The sequence below is a fragment of the Peromyscus leucopus genome, chromosome 19, assembly GCF_004664715.2.
Source record: "Peromyscus leucopus breed LL Stock chromosome 19, UCI_PerLeu_2.1, whole genome shotgun sequence".
Taxonomy (NCBI): Eukaryota; Metazoa; Chordata; class Mammalia; order Rodentia; family Cricetidae; genus Peromyscus; species Peromyscus leucopus.
The window spans coordinates 6,028,438-6,052,121 of record NC_051079.1 but is presented as its reverse complement, the minus strand read 5'-3'; positions in this window follow the sequence as shown (position 1 = coordinate 6,052,121).

Sequence of the window (23,684 nt, the reverse complement as noted above, 5' to 3'; positions counted from 1 at the left end):
TAAAAGAATACAAATAATAAGAATAAAACCAATCTCACAGGCTTGATATGAATACTAAATTATATAATATACTTAAAGCTATAAAGAGTAACTCTCCTAGTAAGAATAAGTTTGAAAAAGTCCTGTTCTTCAAAGGTTATCATCTACTCCATCAAATTAGGTCACTCTAATACCGTCATCGGGTTCTTCACAGAAAGAGAAAAAGCAATTCCAAAGTTCATATAGAAACACAAGAGACTCTGAGTAGCCAAAGCATCCCTCAGCAGAAAGACCCAAGCTTGGGAGAGGGGATGGGAGGAACCCCGGCTGAACCTCCTGCCGTCTTGTCGGGCTGAATCAGTGAGTTCCACGTTCAGTGAGAGACCAGCTGGGAAATAGACCGTTGACCTTCACACACATGCACACACATGTCTATGCACGTGAACTTGTACACACGCAAAGTGCTTAAGCACACATTGAAGCAGAAACAGCTTCCACAAATGGTGCTAGAGAAACTGGTTGTTCACATGTCGAACACTAAAAATCCATCCTTGTCTTTCCTAGTAACAAAAGCAACACAAAGTGGACCACAGACTTTATAATGAAGTCTGAAACTGGGAAAATGAGGGAAATGCCTCCCTCGAGAGGTGGGTATAGGAAAGAAATTTTGGGAAAAGTCTAACAGCTCAGGAAATGATGGAATAGACAAATGGGATTTCATTATGTTAAAAAGCGTCGACACACAGCATAGAAAACTCTCTGAAGAATAAAGAGAGAGCATACAGAATGTGAGCGAGTTTTTGCAGCTTTCCATCTATCTCATTGGGAGGTCATACCCACAATAAATAAAGAGCTCAGGAAGTAAACTGCATTTCAGTCCTGTTAGAATGCCTGCCATCAGCAAAGCAAATGCTGGTGAGGACAAGATGGCATCCTTTATGCACTGTCAGTGAGAGGGGAAATTAGTACAGCCACACAGAAATCACTCTAGAGGCTGCTCAAAAATAAAACTAGAATTACTGTGTGATCCAGTCCTTGGTATACAAACAAAAGCATTGTCAGATACCCACACACCAGTGTTTAGTGCTACACGGTTCACAACAGCCAAGTTATAGAATCAGCGTAGGTACTCATCAACGGATGCATGGGAACCTAAGGAAAATGTCAGACTCAGAAAGAAGCCTGTTCTCCCTCACATGTGGAAAAGAACAGACATGAATGTAGAAGGGGGTGGGTTGTTTGCTTGTTTGTTTGTTTGTTTGTATTTTCCTAGACAGGGTTTCTCTGTGTGGCCCTGGCTGTTCTGGCACTAGCTTGCTCTGTAGCCCAGGCTGGCCTCAAACTCACAGAGATCCCCAGTGCTGGATTAAAGGTGTGCGCCACCACCACAGGACTAGCAGGATGTTAAGGAAAGTGAAAACAAGAGAGGGTAAAGGGAATGAATATGGTCAAAGAATACTATTTGCATTATGCAAATGTCGTAATGAGTGGCACCATTATGTTGTACGATGTATGCTAATAAAAGTGGTTGAGAAAATGACATTGTTGCCATTAGCAGTGTCTCTGCCGGCCTCTGAAGGTGTCTAGTTGGGGAGCTGTCAGGTCTCGATTCTGCTCTGCTTTCCGAATGGTCCATTCTCCCTGCTCAGCCTTTCTCCCCTATGTCTTCCTTGATTCTGTCCCCTGGAGTAACTATTATTAGTCCTCTAGAATTAGTAGGCTTCAGCGGTCTGTCTTCAGCAGTCTCCAGTTCCATTTCATGCAGAAGGTCTTCAGCACACAAATGTGTAGCAGCATAGGTCTGCACGGATGACAGCTTTGCAAGCAGCTTGCCCTGCTGTTCCTAGGTGAGTCTGTCTCCTCCCTGGGGAAACCCTGGGAGAGCTTTGTAGCCTCCGGGGCTGAAAAAGTTTCCAGGCTGAAAGAGCAACCTAACTACCTACCCCCAACTCCCTGATATTTTGTCAACAGCAGCAGAAGCCCAGCCTTTAAAGCTTACCATTCTATGTCCTCTAGTTATAGCGTTGAACACTCTTTGTCAATTGTGAATAACTGCCACTGTCTGCAGTGGAGCCGCCGTCTTCCCAAATTCCAGGCCTGTTAGTGTTCTCCTACACCGGGCATGTTGATGTGTTATTATTCTCTTGTCACAGACAAGGAAACTGGGCTCAGACAAATTCCAGTTGTCTGCCAAGCACCACATGAGGGTGAATTGTGAAACTCTTTTTGACGTGTTGCTATTACATACTGTTCTTGCAGAGGACCCAAGTTGGGTTCCCAGTGCCCACATAAAGAGGTTCACAACTATCTGAAATTCCAGCTGTAAAGGATCCAACAGCTCTGGCCTCCTGGGGCACTACAGTCATATACACACGATAAAAAATAAAAATAAATGCAGACTATTTCCTGCAGGATGATGGAACACATTTTACTTATACATTTGATAAACTGGGGCTGAGGACCCAGCAGAGTTGATGGAGGGGCTTGACTAGCATGCATTCCACAAACCAGGCTGATTCCCAGGCTCCATTTCTCTCTCTGGGTGACTCCTATAAGTGATCCATTTATATATTTTTAGAAGAATTTAAAATCAATGCTAAAAATTAACTGAAACAATATGGAAAAGGTCAAAATAGATGGTCTTAGATACATACTTTTTTTTTTCTGAGACAGGGTTTCTTTGTGTAGCTTTGCGCCTTTCCTGGAACTCACTTGATAGCCTAGGCTGGCCTCGAACTCACAGAGATCTGCCTGGCTCTGCCTCCCGAGTGCTGGGATTAAAGGCGTGCGCCACCACTGCCCGGCTATTCACATACTTTTAAAAAGACCTTTTATAAACTAGTAATTCGCTTCTGGACTGGAGACTTAGCTCAGTGGAAGAGTGCTTGCCTAGCATGGAACCCAGGGTCCATGAAGCCCAGGTTCTGTCCCCAGCATGGCAGATGAAGATGATGATGGTGGTGGTGGTGATGATATCAATAAACTTCTGATCTATTTTCAACATCGATGTTCAGTTAAATGACGTTTTTCTCATAGTGAGACATACCTGATTCCTAGTTTGTCTCAGTACTAGGAAGGTCCAGTGTCTAATTCCCAAATCTCACCTTTATTTCTCAAACATGTGGATGAATGAGCTCTGGTAAGTCATTCACAGTGACGTGTAGAGACCAAAATAAAACTTCTTTTTTTCTCTTAAATAGACCACTCATTTCCTAGGTACATTTTCCAGACTCTGCATCTAAGTTTCTGGCAGATAATGGCACTAAGAACGTTGAGTCCCATCATCTCACTACTGTTTGAATTCCTCACCTTACTGAAATCCTAGCCAAAAGGCTTTCTTTGGTTTTGTATTAAATTATCTCATTTGGTTGGCTGCCTTAATCAACTTAACTGATTATTCACCAGCTCACCGTTTCCCTGCGTGCAGACGCCATATCCAAGAGCACAGGAGTGGGCCCTGGCTCCTGCTGGTGTTTTGTTTTGTTTTGTTTTGTTCCTGACTATCCAGATTGTCTCCCATCCTTCCTCAAACAATGCTGCTGTCCACAACCTCAGATCCTAATGCTTTCCAGCTTTTGTTATTGGGTTTGTCTGGAAAGACAAAATTAGTTGTTTGAGATTGTTGTATTTCCTATCTGGGGGAGAGCTGGAGAGGTGACTGAACAAAGCCAGTAGTGCAGTTAATGCTTTAACCTTGCGTATAATTTATACAATAAACAAAGTCACATGCTCCCTAATAATTTAGATGTAAGCAAATGTTGATTTATTCAGGAAGGCTACGGCCCCGAGCAAGACCTGCAGCACTGAAATCTGAATTAAACTAGGACAGAAGCAGGCTAGTCTATAATAACATTTGTATAATTTTATTTTTGCCCTTGGCTCGGTTCATTTCCTCGTACAGTAGACGCATGAAATTGGCTCTTCAGCCACCTTTAGCTGTTCATTGATATCCGGGCAGGAAGGGAAGCCGCACAAAGCTCCTCTCCAAGTTTTGTTTTTAATCACGCGGGTCTTAGATTCCTAGGTCATTCCTGACAATAATTACCTCCCTGACTTGTGTTTTTGGCAAATATCTCCTAGAATAGCTTCATTTAACCTAAAGAGAGAGTTTTTCCATCTGACTGTGAGAAGACTCTGAGAACTGAGCTGGTTAAATAGATGTGAGTGTTGTTGCAATTTTTTTTTTCTTTATTCGAGCCCTGGGGCATGAAGTCTGAGTTCGCCTACTTTCCTGTCAGCAGTGAAATGAGGGCCTTAGGAAATTCCTTAAATGGTGGAGGGAAAAAAATAAACATTAACTTGAAAGAGTGAGGGATCAGCCTCCCCCACCATTAACCTTTGACTTAAATAAAAATTAAGAACTATATCATATAGGCTTGTTGGAGGGGAGAATGTGGCATGTCTAACTCCCTTTTAAGCGAGCATGTTTGAGCCAGTCAATAATTTGTGAGAACTTCTCAAAAGGAGGTAAAGTTCTCCATCTAAACATGGCGAAGTGGTCAACCCTTACACCCATGTCCGCCAATAGGCGTTTCACAGCCTAATCACCTCAAAACGTACCCACAACTTCTACACCACCCCCATAATACTTTCATCTCCGGAAAAGTAACAGCACTATTTGGGGTCAAAAGTTCAAAATAAAGAATTTTTTCCCTCGGGGCAGGAAATCAAATATGCTAAACCTTCTCCCTAACCTTTTGTGTAGGGGGAGTTTAACAAAGGGGAAAAAAATCCTGAAAATTAGAAAAAAAATTGGCATTTACGGTCTATGTGAACCATGCATTTCTCTCTCCTCCTTGCAGCTGGGAAGGTAAACAACAACGGACCCAGTGTTTGGGAGGCAAATATTGTTCCCTCCTATTCTCGGTAACCAATCTGCTCCCAGGCCTCCTCCACCCGGCCTGATTGTGCCCTGGGGCTCCGCAGGCAGCAAAGGAGGCTTTCAGAGAATCCGGGGCCTGTTTTGCCTTCATTACGAATTCCAAATAGAACAAGTTTTCGCCTGGCTTAGGCTCTGGTTATGAAAGTTTCCCACAGCTCTCAAAAAGATACAGAATAATAAATGGCCAGGCAGGGCCGTAGAGGGCAGCAGGACGGCCATCGAAGGTTCTGGTCACGTCAGAACCCACAATTGCAGAGCCGGAGGACCTACGGTCACTAGGACCCAGAGATAAAACTTCTCGCCTTGGGCCTGAGGTCAGGAGTTGGGACCGGAGCCTTGAGGTTCATCCTTTGTTTCCAGGTCCGCAGAGTGGAGAGAGTCCTGAGCTCCTGGCCTTGTGGCCGGTGGCTGTCTCTGGGGACATGCTGTGGGGCACAGCAGCATTGGGAAATCTTCTACCCCAAGGGGCAGCTGTGGAGCTTCAAATGTTCTCAGGCATTTCCAGCATAAAAGCAAAAATTGATGAGTTTCTGTGGGACGAGCTCTGAAACTCAAAGGAAAAAGCCCCGAGGCTGTGGAGGGAGAGGAGGAAGCGTTTTATTGTCTTGCTGCGGGTTTCTTTTCTTCCCTTCCCTTAGCTGGAGTCTTTATTGAGTCAAGATGTTCTATGAATGCACCAGTGAAATATCACATGCGAACTCTTCGGGGAATCTCTCAGCTCCATGTTTACAGAGGAGGCTCTCTGGTGCTCCCAAGTTCCGGTGACCACCCTTCCTCCTCCACCTACTCCAGATTCCCTCTTCTCAGCATCCCCACCCCTCTCTTTAAGGGCTGAGCACTGTACCACTATCCTGATGACAAGTTCCAGAAGGCTCTCATGAGCCCTCAGACATGGGCTCCACCAACTTCTACACAAAGCTTTGTTTCCTACACATTTAAAAAAAATCCCTCCCAAATTGACCAGTCTATGTGTCCCTTCCTAAAAGCTGATTTGTATTATTGTTTTTATTCTAGTTTATTTTCTGCCGGTAACTGGGGCCTGGCGAGCTCTAAGCCACCACACTGACATCATAGGGCTGGACGGTGACATTTAACCACTTGGTTGTGGCTTTTTATAAATAGTTCATGATGCAAGTACACACATCGGAACCTCTTAGACTCACTGAGGCACATAAGAGTGTGGTCAGTGTTTACAGACTGGACAGGAAGGTGTTCCCCTTTTTATAAACAAGGTCTTGTTATATATCCTGGGCTGGCTTCAAGCTCGAGGCCACTCAGAGCTGGGACTGCAGGAGTGTGACAATGTGCCTGGTCCCTAAACTTATTGTTTAGGAGTTTTTACACATGACCAGATTTCATCATACTAGTGAGCTTCATCTAAAGAGAACACGGCATTAGTGTGTCCTTTTCAGTCCCACACTTAGTTAAATGTGCAGTAGTCTAGGGTGTGTTTCTGTAGTACAAGCCTAACATGTAACATATATGATTCCCATGCCTAGCACCAGAAAAATGTGTGTGTGTTGTCTATGTATCTGAGGTGTGTTGTGTGTGTGTTGAGGTGTGTTGTGTGTGTGTGTGTGTGTGGTGAGGTGTGTTGTGTGTGGGGGGGGGTGAGGTGTGTGTGTGTGTATGCTATGTGTCTGTGAGTGTGTGGGGTCAGGGGTGGTATGATGGGTGGGTGGGGGGAGTGTTGTGTGTCTGTGAGTGTGAGGTATGTGTGTGTTATATGGTGTGTGTGTTTGCAAACCTTCCCTTCAGGTAGACTTCCCTGGGTAACCACATTTAACAGAAGCATTAGACAGAATTTATAGGAACACACTGATTCCTTCTTTTCTCTTTATACTACAGAATATATATAAAATATAAATCTTAAATTTGATTTGCCTAGAATTAAAATACAAACAGAAATTGTTTTCGTGGGAAATCTGCACTTGCAGGAGGATTCTCCAGGCCAATGTGCCATCAAGTGACTGTCTTTATTGAGGCAATGTAGTGAAAACGGCGGGGAACAAGGTGAAATAGAGACCTGAGACTTCATAGATGAAAACATACTGTGTGTATGAGACACTAATCCCCAATTCCCAAGTAAAACACATGCACCCGTGTGACAGCCTCAGGCTAACACGAACACACGGAGACCAACTGTGCCCCTGGCTATGTGTAAGTGAACTGTCCTGTGAGTGAATAAAACTAATACCTACACTTCAGTAGAAGGGACTAAGGAAGGGAGGAAGGGAGGGAGGGAGGGAAGGAGGGAGGAAGGAAGGAAGGAAGGAAGGAAGAGGAAGAAAATTCCACTTTAGAACATAGGGATAAAATTGCTTCTGATAAAAAAAAAAAAAAAAAGTCCCTTTAGGGCAGTTTGGATGAAGCAACAAGCTGGAGACAGCAAACCAGGCCATTCCTTAAAATCCAGGAACTCGGGGAAGTATCTTTTTCTGTTTAGGGCAGTGATCTTTGTGATGATTCTAGACCATCAGCTAAACTGCTGGTTTGGTCAGAATGAATTTTTACTGCATAAGATGGCAAGATTGGTCTGACAGCAGACAAAATGTTGACCAAAATACTAATTAATAAAGAAGGCTTTGGTGTGGTTTTTTCCCCCTAAGAAAAATGACTTTCTTCAAGGCATTTCCCGATGGTAAGATTGTCTGCTCCCATAGGGTGGCCCTGTGAGCCCTCTATAATTGTGAGCATAACCCCTGACTCTCAGCCACCACACCCCCTCTGCTCCCATTCCCCTGACTCCTGGCTGACAGGGGTTACCCTGAGTCATCCTCCAAATCCTTTCCACACGTGCAAAGTAAAAGATAAGACTCTGGTCCAGGACGCTGTGAGGACTTCCATCAGGTGTGAAGCTAATGGCTGCCCTCTTGGTGCCATGAATCTGTCCGTATCTCACTCAGAGCCCGTCACCCAACATTCCATGCGTGTCTGAAGTAAAGCTGTCATCCACGGCATTTCATCCATCCACTCACTCCCTCATCCACTGTGCTTGCTAGTGTGGCCTGGCACTGGACCCAAAAGCTGAGAGATAAGTAACACCCTACTCTCAAATTTATTTCTTCCATTTTTTTTTTTTTAATTTTGAAACGTTTATTTCATGTAGTCCAGGCTGGCTTCCAACTCACTATGTAGTCAAGGAATCATGAACTCCCCATCCTCCTGCCTCTACTTCCCAAAGTCTGAGATTAAAGGCATGCGCCACCATACCAGCTTCAGGTCCTGCTGTAGACTGAACCTGGGGCTTCCTTCAGCCTAGGCCAGCACTCTCCCAAGGGAGCCACAGCCCAGCCCTCAGGTTCATTTCTATCAGGCAGACATAGGATAAGTCAGCCAACAAAGAAAGCCAACCATCTCTGCAGTAGTGAGTGAAAGAGGAGCCCTGAGAAGACAGTGGGGGATGGGAAGGGATAGTGGGGGATGGGAAGGGATAGTGGGGATGGGAAGGTCTCACTGAGGGGGGCCATGTTGAGTTTGAATTCTAATCATTTCTTAATGTTGACTAACTCAAATCACTGCATAGATTATTGAACCTCACAATCTCTCTCTCTCTCTCTCTCTCTCTCTCTCTCTCTCTCTCTCTCTCTCTCACACACACACACACACACACACACACACACACACACTCCAAGCAGAAATATTAATCTTCTCATAGCATTCCCCTTTCACGTACCAGCAGGACCACCCCAGGCATCACAGCCCAGCTGAGGACTTTATTTAATTATGGGATGTTCTGCAAACGTCTTCCAAATTGTAGAGATAAAGCCCTATAAAGAGCTGACCTTCAAGAACACATAGCCCTTCGTTTATCGGAAGGAAGTCCCTGGTGAGTTTGAATCTCCAACCGCTAACCATTTGTTTTAATTTACTGTTGTTTTCTTAAATTCTGCTTAACAGCCAGTTACCTGCCAAAGCATGTCCGGTTTTTTCATTAGATAGCCAGCACCACTGCCATGTGAGCAATTCCAGGCTTGAGCAAAGCATGCAGTTGCTGCTGCCCATGCAGAGCTGTGCAGGGAGATACAGAACGAGTCGGTTTAGTTCATGGCTTACAAGAAAAGCCTTTATATCACTTACTCATTTTTAAAAAGTTTTCGTATGGGCCCTTTCACTTTTGTGGCAAACCCAAAGGCCAGGTGGAAGGAGAGAGAGAGAGAGAGAGAGAGAGAGAGAGAGAGAGAGAGAGAGAGAGAGAATGCTTAGACTATGATTGTGTTGAAAGGCATAACAGTTCGCCATGACTGCCCCGTCGCATCTGGATTCCTCCATTATGGTTACTTAGGTATCTGATGGTTTGTCAGAAAGCTAACCATAACTTAGGCGGAAAACTGGACTCCATTAAAAAAACATTAAAAGCTGAGAGGGAGGCAAGTTGATGTGGCATGGCTCCCAGCAATAAGAAAGCAAGGGTGCATGCTGCAGCTTCGAAATAGAAAGTGACGTCCTCATAAAAACACCGCTCCAGGCGGCTGTGCGGCTCCAAGTTCTCCTGCCAGCTTAGAATATCTCGCTCCCAGGGATTTCGACTTTCAAATGTATCTTTGGATGCAAAATAGGCTGCCCAGGAGAAGACAGCCTCCAAGAAGGGCAAGAAGCATTTGTTCCCAATTATGACCACTTTCTGTTAAACCTAAGTTTTTATTTTTTTAGGTAGAATACTTTATCAGGAGGCCTGCAAGTACGTTTGATGTACCACCTGCCTGACATGGAGTGATCCACTGGCCTTCAAAACCAGTAAGCATTGCTGTTAGCCGGTAGAGCTGAACAATATTAAGAGCTCCAGCATTACTGGATATCAGGGGAACCCTTCATTCTAATTGGAAAGCTCAAAGCTTCAGGCATCTGAGATTTTTGGTTTGGGGGCTTTTCCACGGCGTTCTATTGCAGTATACCCAATCAATAAATATGATGCTATGCACAAGACCAGCGCGAGGCTCATCGGCTCCCTTGAGTTTTGTATTTGACTTGTTAAACTGTAAAAAGAGTTAGAGAAACAAACAGAAGACAAATAGCTTGGTCCCTAGCTGCCAAAATAGAAAACAAATAAACAAACCCCAGAGCTCAAAGAAAACTGGAAATGGGGAAATGGAAAGAACACAGACCTATTTTCAGGTGCGCTGCACCGGCAGGTGGGAGCCTTTCCTGTGAACTATGAAAGGAGCATCTGTCCTTCAGCTGGGATTCTGAAATTGAGGTGTGAGGGTTGGGAGGAGCTCAGTCTGTAAAATACTTGCCTTACAAGCATGATGAGTTCTATACCAGAAACTCCAGCGAAAAAGCTGAGCATAGTGGCCAATGCTTGTAATCCTGCTGCTGGGGACCCAGAGGCAGGGGGATTTCTGGGCTTGCTGGCCAGATAAATTAGCCTCCGGGCCAATGAAAGACAGTACTGGAGGAGAACAACCAACTTTATCTACTGCCTCCACATGTGTGTATGCACAGGTATATTTGTACCTACATACACAAACATGTGCCTGCTCACAAGTGAACAGGTGCCAACACACACACACACACACACACACACACACACACACACACACAGAGAGAGAGAGAGAGAGAGAGAGAGAGAGAGAGAGAGAGAGAGAGAGAGAGAGACTGAAGACTTTGCTGTTAGAGGTTTTATTTGTTTTTGTTTTCTAATGAATTGTGTGTATGTGCATGTGTGCCTGCGTGCCTGCGTGCCTGCGTGCGTGTGTGCATGCACAATGTAAGTGTGTGCACGTGTGAGTGTGGAAGTAGAGAAGGCTTGCAGGAGTCAGCCTCACTGGGACAGGGTCTCTCTGGTCCCTGCACTGCTACTCCATCCAGGCTTACTGGCTAGTGAGCGTCAGCACGCTGCTCCTGCCTCTGTCTCCCACTTCTCCATGGATTACAGATACAGCCCCCATCCAGCTGTGCCCAGGGAGAGAGCTCTGGCTGCCAGGCTTTCTCTGGCAAGCCCGTTTACTGGCTGAGCCACCTCCCTGGCTTTTTTGTTTGTTTTGTTTGTTTTGTTTGTTTTGTTTTTGTTTTGTTTTGTCTTGTTAACAGTGTTACACTCTGTACTCTGTAGCCCAGGCTGGTCTGGAACTCACTATGTACCAATTCGTGACAATCTTCCTGTCTTGGCCCCAGAATGTAGGAATTACAGGAGTGAGCCATTACATGTCATCAACAGGAAGCTTTTTACCTATGACAATCTTCTACCCAACCCAGCCACATGATGTGTTATGAATACCAAAGCTAGAGACATATGAAGGAAGCTCACCACAATCCCTTCCTAAGAGCCACCACATGCAGGAGGCGTTGTGAGTTTCTTCGTCCTTTCACTCTCCACGAATGAAATGGAAAATGTCTGCATTCATAACTGACAGCGCCTCGGCTCGGAGGTTTGGACCGTGTGCTCCACAGGAGTCCTGGAGCGCTCTGAGCTTTTCAGGCATTGACTGAACAAGACTCTTAGCTGTCTTGCTAGAGGGTTAGGTAAGAGCATGAGAGATGTTGGTAGTTGAGTAAGAACTGGGGTCCTTGGGGCTGGAAAGATGGCTCAGCGGTTAAGAGCACTGACTGCTTTTCCAAAGGACCCAGGTTCAATTCCCAGGTCACAACTGTCTGTAACTCCAGGATCCAACACCCTCACACAGACATACATACAGGCAAAACACAAATAAAATAAAAAAGAAATGGGGTGCTGAGAAGTTAGATTAAACCAGCACTGTGAAACATCCACCCCAGGGACAGGTGCCAGGAGCCACCCCTTATGCCCAGTAAATAGAGCTGTGGGTCTCTCCACACATTGATATTTCTGAAATCTGTGTAGGCACACCTGGACTTGACAACGCCAAGCTGGAGAATGATAAGAGTCAAGCTGAGAGTATGGCATTCTAGAAATATCTTTGACAAATTTATTCATATTTTTTTTGTGTATGCACAAGATATAAATGAGACAAACCAATGACCAAACAAACTGATGTTTTCCAATAAGTATCTAATACAAATCCCAATGGAAGGCCAGGCACTCAACTCAATGGTGGGGCACTGAGATCCCAATAGAGGGCCAGGCACTCGGCTCAATGGTGGGGCTCTGAGATCCCAATGGAAGGCCAGGCACTCGGCTCAGCGAGGGGGTGGGGACACTGAGTCTGCATGCATGAGGCCGTGGGTTTAATTTCTAACACTATTTCTTCTAATTTAAAAGTCCAAATGAGGGACTGGAGAGATGGTTCAACAGTTAAAGTTCTGACTGTTCTTCCAGAAGACCCAGGTTCAATTCCCAACACCCATATGGAGACTCACAACCATCCATAACTCCAGTTTCAAAGGATCCAGCACCACTTCTGGCCTCTGCTGGCACTAGGCACACAAGCGGGGCTCAGGTGTACATGCAGGCAAACTCATAACCATGAAATGAATCTTAAAAGAAAAAGGTGGGGTGATCATGTTATATCTGGTGGAAATGCTCCTCCACAGTCCATTTCCCATCATGCCACACTGCTTCACCACAGACCCAAAGACCATGGGGCTGAGTGACCATGGACTAAAATCATAAACCAAAATAACCCTTCTCCTATGTTAAGATGACTGTCTCGGGTACTTTGTCGCAGTAGTGGAAAGCTGACTAATACAGAAGTAAAATAATGTTATGCCTTAGGATTGATGACATCTTGGATCTCTAGTGTCTTACTTTATTATCAGGTTCATATGGAGAATCTCTGGTTCCTAAAAACATTCCCAAATACTACTGCTCACTTTACGACTGAGAAGAATGCTTCTGTGAGAGCAGAGTATGAGGAGGCTCTTCAGAGATGGAAGTGTTCACTCTTAGGAGGAACCTGGGGTTAAGAGATTTACTCCACTGTATATCCATGTAGCGGGCAGAAGTCATGATGGACACCCTGGTTCATGTGCATTTTGAAGGGGAAAGGCAGCCCCCACAACAGGTTGCCACCCTCTTCACCCCAAAAGTTAGCGTGCAGATTCTCCGAGCCTGCTGTCACAGATATGGCAAAAAGCTGGCCCAAATTATCTGCCATAGAGGCACATGAGCAAACTACCAGAGTGAGGTTCTGGGCATATCATGGGGGAACTCCTTTTTAGCGACCATTTCACACACAAGAGTCAGCCCTAATTGATGAGTCCTGATTGAACTTGAGCCTGGGTCAATACAGGATTAACTTACCAAGAGATAAGTAAACAGAATGAGCATTATCTTATAGTAGGGAAGTAGATTCAACCCCAACCCTTTCCCAAGACTCGTGGTGTCCCTGTGCTATAGCTTGAAACCAGCTATTATTCAGTTTTTGGTTTTAACTCTCGGCAATGAAACTGAAGGGCTCACACATGCCAATCAAGTGTTCTACCACTGAGCTACATTGCCAGCCCTCTTCTAATTCTTACATTAACACAAACCACAGCTTTCCTTGGACCTTTTCCAAAAATTTGCAGACCAGCTGCAAAAATGAGTGATGAATGAATAAATAAGTTGGAAACCATATTCTCAAATCTTTGAAGTCTAGGACAGGGGCCACTTTGGAGGAGAATGTTCAGAGTTGGGTGTTCTGGGAATAAGCAACAAATCTGATCAAATTTAGGCTGTAGATACAAGGTCATGTTCACAACTACTGTAACTCAAATAGTAAGCTCAAAATTTCTAGAACATTCTCTGGTCCTAAGAATTCCAGAGAAATCCTGAAGAGTATGTGAGTGTGTGTGTGTGTGTGTGTGTGTGTGTTGTGTGTGTGTGTGTGTAGACACTAAGATGGAAAGAAGCCTTCAGGCTACTTTGTTGTTGAGTGTCTTCCAGATGAAAAAGAGTGAGGAACACACCTGGAAAGAAGAAATGGTTCTTTCTCTGAATGATGTGAAGTGGATCAGAGTCAAGAGAAGAAGAAGGAGTTTAAGTTGGCCTTACATGGCAATAAATAACAGTTAAATACACAATCTTAAAGGAAACACGGACACCGCCCCCTCTGAGGCTCACAAAACACAGGAAGAGGAGGAAAGAATGTAAGAGCCGGAAGAAGGGGTGGGGTGTTGTGGGACACTGCCCTCCAGGTATGCACTCCGGAATGCTCAGCGGCTGTAATTACCTCTGAAGAGCTACAGAAGATGAAGCCCATCCACATTTCATCATGGACTAGGAGGAGGGCTCACAAGTCCCTGTGCTTCTCTGAGGACTTGTAGGCAGTCAGTTAATCGTTGCTGGGGAAGAGGAGACATCTTCTTCCATGGTGTAGCCAGTGGCATAAACAGGTGTAGATGTACAAGGATAACTAGTGGGGAACAGAAGGGGATCATTGGGAGGAGAGGAGAACAAGAGTGGGTAATGGGGAGAGTCTGATCAACATGCACCATACACATGAATGAAATGTCATCATGAAGCCCATTATATAATCCGTGTGTGATGATAAAAACTTTTGAAAATAACTAAACACAGTCTGGATGCTGAGTTGGAGAGAGCCAGCCAGGAAGAAGGGAAGGAAAGCCTGGGGTGCTGGAGGAGAGAGAACAGAGGGAGGGAGGCAGGATGGACAAGGGAGGGAGAGAGAACCCCTGCAGAAGACCCTTGGCCAAAAGTTTGCTACCTAAGGACAGGTGCCCTGAAGACCAGTCTAAGCTGCATACATCCCAAAGGTGAAAATACCTCCAGAAGAACTGTATTTAAGTCACTGGGTTTCAACCAGACAACAAAGACTCTGACTTAAAGTCTTCGAGAAAAATGTCTCTTTACTGAGTAACAGCTGAGGGGTTCCTTCTGCTTTGTTTGTGCTGTTGGGGATCAAACCACAAGCCTTGCACATGCTAGGCAAGTCCTCTCCCACTGAGCTACCTGCTCAGCCCTGAAATTGTTCCAACAACAGTGATTATCATGGCAAAGGGACTCTGGGGCTTTACTTCTAAAGCACACTAGGGGTTGCCAAGGACATGATGAATGGATGGATGCTTCCTTCCTTCCTTCCTTCCTTCCTTCCTTCCTTCCTTCCTTCCTTCCTTCCTTCCTTCCTTCCTTCCTTCCTTGCTTTCGTGTGTGTGTGTGTGTGTGTGTGTGTGTGTGTGTGTGTGTGTGTGTATGTGTGTGTGAAACTGGAATTACAGGTGATTGTGACCTGCCTGCCTGATGTGGGCACCAGGAACCACACTTGAGTTCTCCACAAGAACAGCAAGTGTACTTGATCGCTGAGCCATATCTCCACCCCCAGGGATGGATGCCTTATAAAGGCTCTCACTAACACAACATGTGTGGGTGCTACCAATGGAGGGGAGAATCTGGGGAGTCCTGTAGAGCAGAAGGAGGTGGAGTGTGGAACCTGCCAGGGTTGAGTAAGTCCCACACAGGTCATGTGTTTGAACACTTTGTCCCCAGCTGATGGTGCTCTTTGGAAGGATGTGGAACTTTGAGGCACCTACTAGGGGATGCCGTAGGTTGCGCGTGTCCTACCTAGTCTCTGCATCCCTAGTGCCATGTCTTTCCTGTCATGATGGACTATATATACCTTTCTTTAAATGGTGAGCCAAGAACACTGTTCCCTCAAATTGCTGCTTGCCAGGTGTCTGGGCATAACACAGAGAGAAGTAACTAATACATCGCTCCACCCCAACCCCACACAGTAAAGCTTGATGTTATCATGGAAGATGGCTCTCAAGAGAAGCTCCATCATGGTGAGCTTGAGAAAAAGGCACAAGCTCTAAGTAAAGGGTTAATAGCAGACTAAAGGACAAAAAGGCCCTCAGAAGAGCTGCAGCTAGAGAGCTGTGGTGGCCGAGGGCCTGCCTGCCTCTGAGGACACAGCCAGAGTGTGAATAGGAGGCAGGAAGTGTGCTGGCGGTGTGTAAGAGCAGTGTGGGATGTTGTACACTTTATCAGAAGACTAATCAAAGAGAAAGGCTCTTTCCCTCATCGTCCCTACTCCCTATCCCATCCTTAATCAAAAGAAAAGACAGGATCCTAAGAAGTGGAAGGGCGGGGGGAGAGGGGAAACAGGAAGGGAGGGGTTGATGAAGAGAAGTGATTTCTGCATTTGAAGACAGAATCCTGCAGGTGAGACAGGCAGCGAGCTTTCCAATTACAGGGAAAGGTGAGAACGGCAGAGAAGATATGAAATATCATATTTGTGTTTGTTCTCTGCCAAAAACGAGGCTCTTCCTACCCCAAGGACAATTTTCGCAGAGAGCAAAACACACTGTGAGGGACGATGGTGTCTCTCAACAGATTCTTGCGAAAGCTCAAATGGGGTGCTCTACCACCACAGCCCCCATAGAAACCCTGGGCCCCACACCTGCTGGGGAAGGCCGGTAAGGGCCCCGAGACTCCTTTACTCCGGACTGTGGCATTCACTGCATACCCGATTAATGCAGACTCCGGTTATTTCAGACCCATAGACACACAGGGAGATGTGTCCATTGGCAAAGCACTGTGCCACTGGGCCGAACCCCCAATACCGTAGTTTCATTAGCATCAAAACCCCACAGGCCCTCCACCTCCCGTTTCCTACTCCTTCACCCCAGTCCATGCATTTTCTCCATGCTTTCTGCTACCCAGGGGGGCCTTGGGCTGCCTTTAGGTTATCTTTGAGCTGACACGCTGTTTCCCCCTAAATGACTGGCTTTTGCTCTTCATCCCATCACATATGTGTCCATGTACATATGTTCTCTCCCATCACTCAAACCCATGACCACGTAACTGGATCTCAGAATCGACTTTTTCTCTACTCCGACTTCTTGCCACTCTCTGTCTATTTAAACAACACATTCTCTTTCATTTTTCTTTTTATTCATGTGTCTCTGTGTAACTGTGGCATGTGTGCAGGCGCCCAAGGAGGACAGAAGTTGGATCTCCTGAAACCAGAGTAACAGGTGGTTGTGAGATGCCCGGGGTGGGTGCTAGGACCCCTCTGCAAGAGCAGTATGTGCTCTTAGCTGTGGAGCCGTCTCTCTGGCCCCCACAATTTGGGGGAAATTCACTTCTTTCTTATAGTGTTATTGAACTACACTGTCTGTACTGAGTGCCGCTTAACTTTCTCTCTACTGTGACTAAGTACCCAGTACTGGACAAAGCAGCTAAAAGGAGATTTGGCTCAGAGGCCCAGAAGTTTCAGTTCATCTTGGCAGGGTACAGCAGAATGCTCACATCATGGTGGCCAGAAAGGAGAGGGAGGAAGAGAGGGAGGGGTAGAGAACGCCCACACCCTGAGCATTCTTCTTAGCCCTCTTTTATTCCATTTGGGCCACTAGACTAGGAGGTATCGCCATGCACACTGAGGGTGGGTCTTTCCTCGTTTGCACCTCTCTGGAAGCACTCTCACGGACACCCCAGAGGTGGTAAAGGCAGGCTTTCCTGGTCTCCCGGCTGCTTCTCGCTCCAGTAGAACTGACACTTAGGATCCAATATTTCATATTACATTGCTCATTAAGTGTTACGTTGAGTGACAGTCAGTGCATTAACAGGGTGGAGTAACCACCATCATTAATCCCTGAACATGTCCATCCACCCCCACAGAAGCCTTAGTACCAACAGCATTCCTCTCCTTTCTTGCCCACGCCTCCCTCCCCTTACCCACTTCATCCCCTGTGCCCATGCCTGTCTGGTCTCTGGATGATTCACCTTGTCTTAGTGTTCTATTGCTGTGAAGAGACACCACGATCATGAGAGAAAGCCTTTAAGCTGGGCAGTGGTGGTGCACGCCTTTAATCCCAGCACTTGGGATGCAGAGCCAGGCAGATCTCTGTGAGTTCAAGGCCAGCCTGGTCTACAGAATGAGTTCCAGGACAGCCAACAAAACTACACAAAGAAACCCTGTCTCAAAAAGCAAAAAATAAACAAACAAACAAAAAAAGAGTTAAGACTTCCTTTGGGGCTAGAGAGATGGCTCAGTGGTTAAGAAAGCATTTAACCTGGGCTTGTTTACAGTTTCAGAGGTTTAGTTCATTATCCTCATGGTGGGGAGCATGACAGCACACGGGCAGACATGGTAGCTGAGCATGTCACTCCCTAATGATCAAGCATTCAAACATGGGAGCCACTGGGAGCCGATCCTATCTGGCCAGCATACACCTGCCAGGGACCTTTCACACACACGAGGCGTCATAGACTGTGTTCCCGGCTGGCTACTTTCATTCACTTGGTTTTGAAGTTCACTCATGTTTAGCACGTGGATTTGCTATTTTCCTGACTGCTGTGACAGAATACCGACAACAGCAACCTGGGAAAGGAAGGGAGTACTTCAGCTTACGGTCTGAGGGTGTAGTTCATGGCTGGGATGGGCAGTAGCAGGAGAGGACACAGCTGTCCTGTTCATGTCATACCTGCAGTCAGGAAGCAGAGAGCCAGACAGGGATGCTGGTGCTCAGCTTGCTCTCCTGTCTACGGGTGGATCTTCCTCTCCATTAAACCTCTCCGGAAACATCCTCACAAACACGCCCAGAGGTGTGTCTCCTACGAGAGTCCAAATCCAGCCAAACTGACAATCAAAAAGCATTATAGTATGCATCAGTACCGCCTTCATTTTTATTGCTGAATAATATTCTCCTACGTGGATATGCCACTTTTTGTTTATCCGTTCATCAGTGGGGGGCATCTGGGTGATGTCCACCTTTTAGCTGCTAAGAATATTGCTGCTTAAGTACTCAGGCTCATGTTTCATATGTACACATAACTTTATTTCTCTTGTGCACCATTGTTGGGTCAGATAATAATTTGGCATTTTGTTCATAACTTTCATGTGTCTATGCATCACATGCGTACCTGGTGCCACAGAAGTCAGAATCAGCAGTCCCCTGGGCAGAACTGGGGCTGCCGACGGTTGTGAGCCACATGTGGGTGCTGGGAACTGAGCCTGAGTCCTCTGCAGGAACAAGTGCTCTTAACCACCATCTCTCCAGTACTAATTCCAGCTTTAATACACAGAGGAACCTTTCCTTTCCAAAGTGGCTGCACCTTTTCACATGCCCCAAGTAGGTGCAAGGATTATCGTTTTCCGACATTCTTGCCATCTTTTTGCTATTTTCTAAGACTCACTTTTAGTGAGAGACACAAAGAAGTCATTTTGCCAATCCTTCACTCTGGTCAACACCTGTCTCCTCTGTGTGTGTATGTGTGTTTACCTCATTTAATCTTTATAATTATACACATGTATTCTATATAATTTATCTTATTTAATCTTTATAATACCTTGAGAAACAAATATCATTTTCCTTATTTCACAAATGAAGTAACCAAGGATTGGAGGTCGTCAGGGTCACAATAAACAAACAAAAGAGCAACCTTCGGGCAACAGCTCATCCCTCTGTCCTCCTCCAAAGCCCAGTTTTAGGCACCACTCAGGTGCCCCCACAATGCCTTTGCAAGTAGAAGTGTTAGAAAATGTGTCAGGAAAGAATGCATGTATTCATGAGAGGCAGGGGTGAGGCTCTGGGTGTGAGTGTGCTCATCTGTGCACAGAGGGCAGGGGTGAGGCTCTGGGTGTGAGTGTGCTCATCTGTGCACAGGGGGCAGGGGTGAGGCTCTGGGTGTGAGTGCGTGCATCTGTGCACATGTGGATGCAGAGGACGACGTCAGGTACCCTGCTCCATCACTCTGCTTTAGTCCTTTGAGACAGGGTCTCTCACTAAACCGGGAGCTGTGCTGGGCTTTAACAAGCCCAAGTGATTTTCCTGCCTCTGCCCCTCCCCAGCCCCGGTTCACACCTGTGTGGGGTGACAGGCACACGAATGACTTACACCAGCTCTTACCATAGGTATTGGGATCCACACTCTGCGGCTCACACCTGGGCTTGCACACCGAGCACTCATACCCACTGAACTATCCCTCCAGCCCTTACTCGAGTACTTTATAAGACAAAAATCTCACGGTGTCGCCCAGGATGGCCTCACGATCCTGTTGCCACTACCTCCTGGGCACTGGGTTTCCAGGTTTGTCCTGCCACCCACCTGTACAACTTAGTATCCATTCTTCCACCTGTGATGTGTACAGTTCTTATCTATAGCACTTCTGTGAACATAGTGTACAAATATACACTCTCCTGAGTGGGGCCTTAGGTCTTAAGATTCATTCTCAGGACTTTGAGCAAAGCCCAACATGCCAGATGGTGACACCACCAAATGACAATGACATACAGTTTTCCCTTCTCAGACCCGTAGCAGCCCTGGTCTTGCCCGCCCCGTCCAGCTGCTTTCTTGATGACTCCTTTCTCTATGTCATCCATTCTCTCGTCTACTCAGTCAATGCATTCCTTCATGTCTCATATTGGGCAGCAGCCTCTTGCTGAGCTTTATGCTGGATACGGAGACCCCTCTGAGACAAGGCAGGCATTGTTCCTACCTTACGGAAGCAAAGGATGATCAAATCTCACGACTGCATGGGCATCAGCTGATTTCTGTTTAAAGGCAAAGACTAGTCAACTGTGATAGCTGATTGTAATAGAGAGCTCTGAGCTGGTCCCAAGGGGAAGGAATGAAAAATGAAGAAGAATTAGATAAGGGAAGGGAAAGATCATTTTGTATTCAGGTAATACCTCCTGTGCAAAGGCCCTGGGGCAGTGAGTAAGTTAAGTCGGAAAAGCTATAGAGTAGCAAAGGCAACCCAGAGCAGGGGAGACTAACCCCCTGAGGGTGCAGAAAGAGATGGGCAAGACCAAGCGAAGCCTTGAGAGCCTTTGGAGAGCTGTTCTTTAACATCAGGCCGCTAAGGTCCAGGTCAGGTCCCATCAATGAACACCAGGAGTCTGTCTACATCCTCAGCAAGCATAGGAAGCTGCAGTCTCTGCCCCTGCACTGTGGTGACATCTCTCCTGTGTGCGGAGAGGAAACTTGACTCCTCTACAAAACATGAAAGGAGCACGGGCCTAAGCGTGACAGGCTCACTTTCTGTATTGGAAGTCAGTGGCGTGGATGCAGTCTCTTCCTGGGATTTCCTTCCATTTCTCACTATTAGACTGTCTTCCCACAGACGAGCACTGAGAATCCTATGTCAGCATGGTCCTTTGTCGACCATCAAGGACGTTTGGAATTAAACAAGCCACGGGTAATCAATTCCGATGCTTTAGGCTATGAGACCACCCGTGGGGCTTCAGAGAGATATTTCCTGTTGTATATAAAATATACAATTGGCTTTGTGTGCCGCTGGGACTTCTCCCCCTCTGCCCTGACGGATGGCATTGTGGCCTCTGCCAGAGGCAAGTTACCTGACTCCCCAGAGAAGGGTCCAATTCAGCTTTGGGAATCTTAGATTCATTAAGAAATAATGGGGTTTGTTTTCATTTGTGGGAGCAATTTCCTTTTTCTTCTTCGGGAAGAAATACATAGCCGTGTGTGGAACAGGGAGGGGATTGCACAGAAAGACACACTGGACAGAGAAAGCTGGGACAATCTTCCAGCTTTAAGGGATACACCTGGACGCTCTCCTCCCCAGACTCTCAGAGCTTTCAACATCGGAAGTATAACTAGGCAGAGAATGAAAAGCCTTCTTCTTACACAAAGTGCAGGTTGAACTGAAGCTGGAGTCGGGGAGAGTAATTACAAAGGGAAAGTGTCTGCACTTTCCTTGGGACCGACCGGGTCAATGTCTTGTGAACACAGCTTGCCTGGGGGAGGCAGGAGCTGCCGTCCCATTAGGGTTTCCTAGTCTAATTAGGAAACATACACAGCCAAGCTTCTCACAAATTAAGAGCCAGCTAATTAGGCTGTGAAGATCTTCCTCTAGAACTTGCTTTGGTTGGGAAACACCTTCCCTTTATGTGTTATGAAGAGGGGATGAAAGAAAGTGAAAAAGAGGAGAACAGCAAGAATAAAGAGAGGAAGGAAGCAAGAGAGGGAAGGGGAAGGGGGAGGAGAGAAGGAAAGAAAGGAGGAGGAAAGAGAGATGGAAGAAAAGAGGAAAGGAAGGAGGGAGGGAGGGAGAGAAAGAGGGAGGGAAGGAAATAAAGAAGAGGGAGGGAAGGCAGGGAAAGAAAAAAGAATTGAGAGGGAGGAAGAGAGGGGATGAGGAAGGTGAAAGGGCATCTGACGACTGTGGACCTTGTGTGCCCCAGTCCTCTCTCCGTCCATTCAGCTTCCAGGCATCCTGGTTGGACTCTGTGACTCCATCCAGCCACATGGTTTGGGATCCAGCATAGCGTTGTCCAGGAATCATTAGCATGGTCACCCTGGGAATGTTCCTGTTCCTCTCCCACCTGCCTGCCTTTCTACCCCCTTCCGTTCAGAGATCAAAAAACCTCAATCCCACCATGAATAGCTCGTTACTCATCCTTCATGAAAAAGCCACCACTTTCCTGCTCAGGAACAGGACAGAGGTCTTACTGGGAATCCTGAGGACAGCTGTTTCTTGCTGCATGAAGAGCAAGCAATTCCAGAGAAAGGGGCCCTGTCCACAGAGAGATCGGTGCAAGGCAAACGGACAAGGTGAAGTCTCCTCGAAACAGAAAGGAGGCAAAAAGGAGTCTCACCCTTCTGGCTACAGTTCCCTGACTTGATTTCCCTCTCTTACTTGATGGCTAATGTGGTGCAGAGCCAGTTATCTGAAAACTCGTGTTGACTGATTTACCTTCAGTGTGGTTGCTCTAAGAGTCCATTTGCTCTCTGGAAAGCCGAAGAGACATGCAGAAGAGACACACAAAAGCCAGGTGAGTGGTGTGGGCTGACAAGATGTCCGCATGGGCAGCCCTCTTCTCGGAGTCCAATGCCTCTACCTCAAGCTGCAGGACTTAGTGAGAGTCGCTTTTTCTCCTCACCCATTTCCCACTCAGTGGGGACAAGAACCCTGAAGGAAGTGCACAGTGATACTGTCCTGGAGGTGAGATTCCCTGCTAAGTGATAATGACTTTTCATTGTTTCCCTCTAATAAAGAGAGTCATAAACAAAGGGGGTTGCAATAACAAAATAAGCAGAACTGGGTGAAGAATGTCAGAGCCAGTTCAAATACAGACTGTGATCTGGGTCTAAAGCCGCGCTTGTCCCCGCCGGCTTCATCTACTCCTCTCCAGAGGTAAGAACCTTTGACATCCAACATCCCAGGAGGGGAGCAGTGGTTCCATATAGTCACTACCACTCAGCCCTGGTTCTGGGCCCCCTAACCCTGAAGAGAAGCCAAATGGTTGAGGTGTGCTGTCCCTTAACTTGGCAAGTATCTCCTAAATACTTTTTCCTAAGTTTCTACCGTAGGCTGATTCTTCCTAGAAGCGTTCTTAGCCCTTTGGGTTTGTTTGACCCCTTCTTTCCTTTGCCCTTCCTTCATTTCTTACTTCCTCCCTCTCTGCCTCCCTCCCTTTTCTGTACTTTTTACAGGAGGAGGCATAGACAGGAGAGATAGGGCCTCCTGTAGCCCAGGCTGGCCTAGAACTTATTATGTAGCCAAGAATGATCATGAATTCCTGATTCTCCTCCTTCTGTCTCCTGAGTACTGGGATTGCAAGCACGCTAGACTGAAGAACTTTTTTTAAATTTATTATTTTAATTTATGTGTATCTGTGTGTTTGTGTGAGTGTGTGCCACAAGTTCATGGTTGCCTTCGGAGGCTAGAAGAGGGCATCTCATTCCCTAGAACTGGACTACAGATGTATGAGCCACAGACATGGGTCCTCTAGAAGAGCAGTAGATACTCTTAACCACAGAACCCTCTCTATAGTCCTGGTTTTGAGATAGGTTCTTAGCCTGGCCTTGAACCCACTATGTAGGCAAGGATAGCCTTGAACTCCTGACTCTTGGCCTTTACATCCAAAGTTGGAATTATAGAAATGTTCTACTATGCCCAGCAAGCAACAAGGTTCTAATAGTAGTCTATCAAAATCTTCAGAAGCAGAATAACAAAATAAAAGGTTAATGATTTACTATCATTATCTTCTAAGCCATC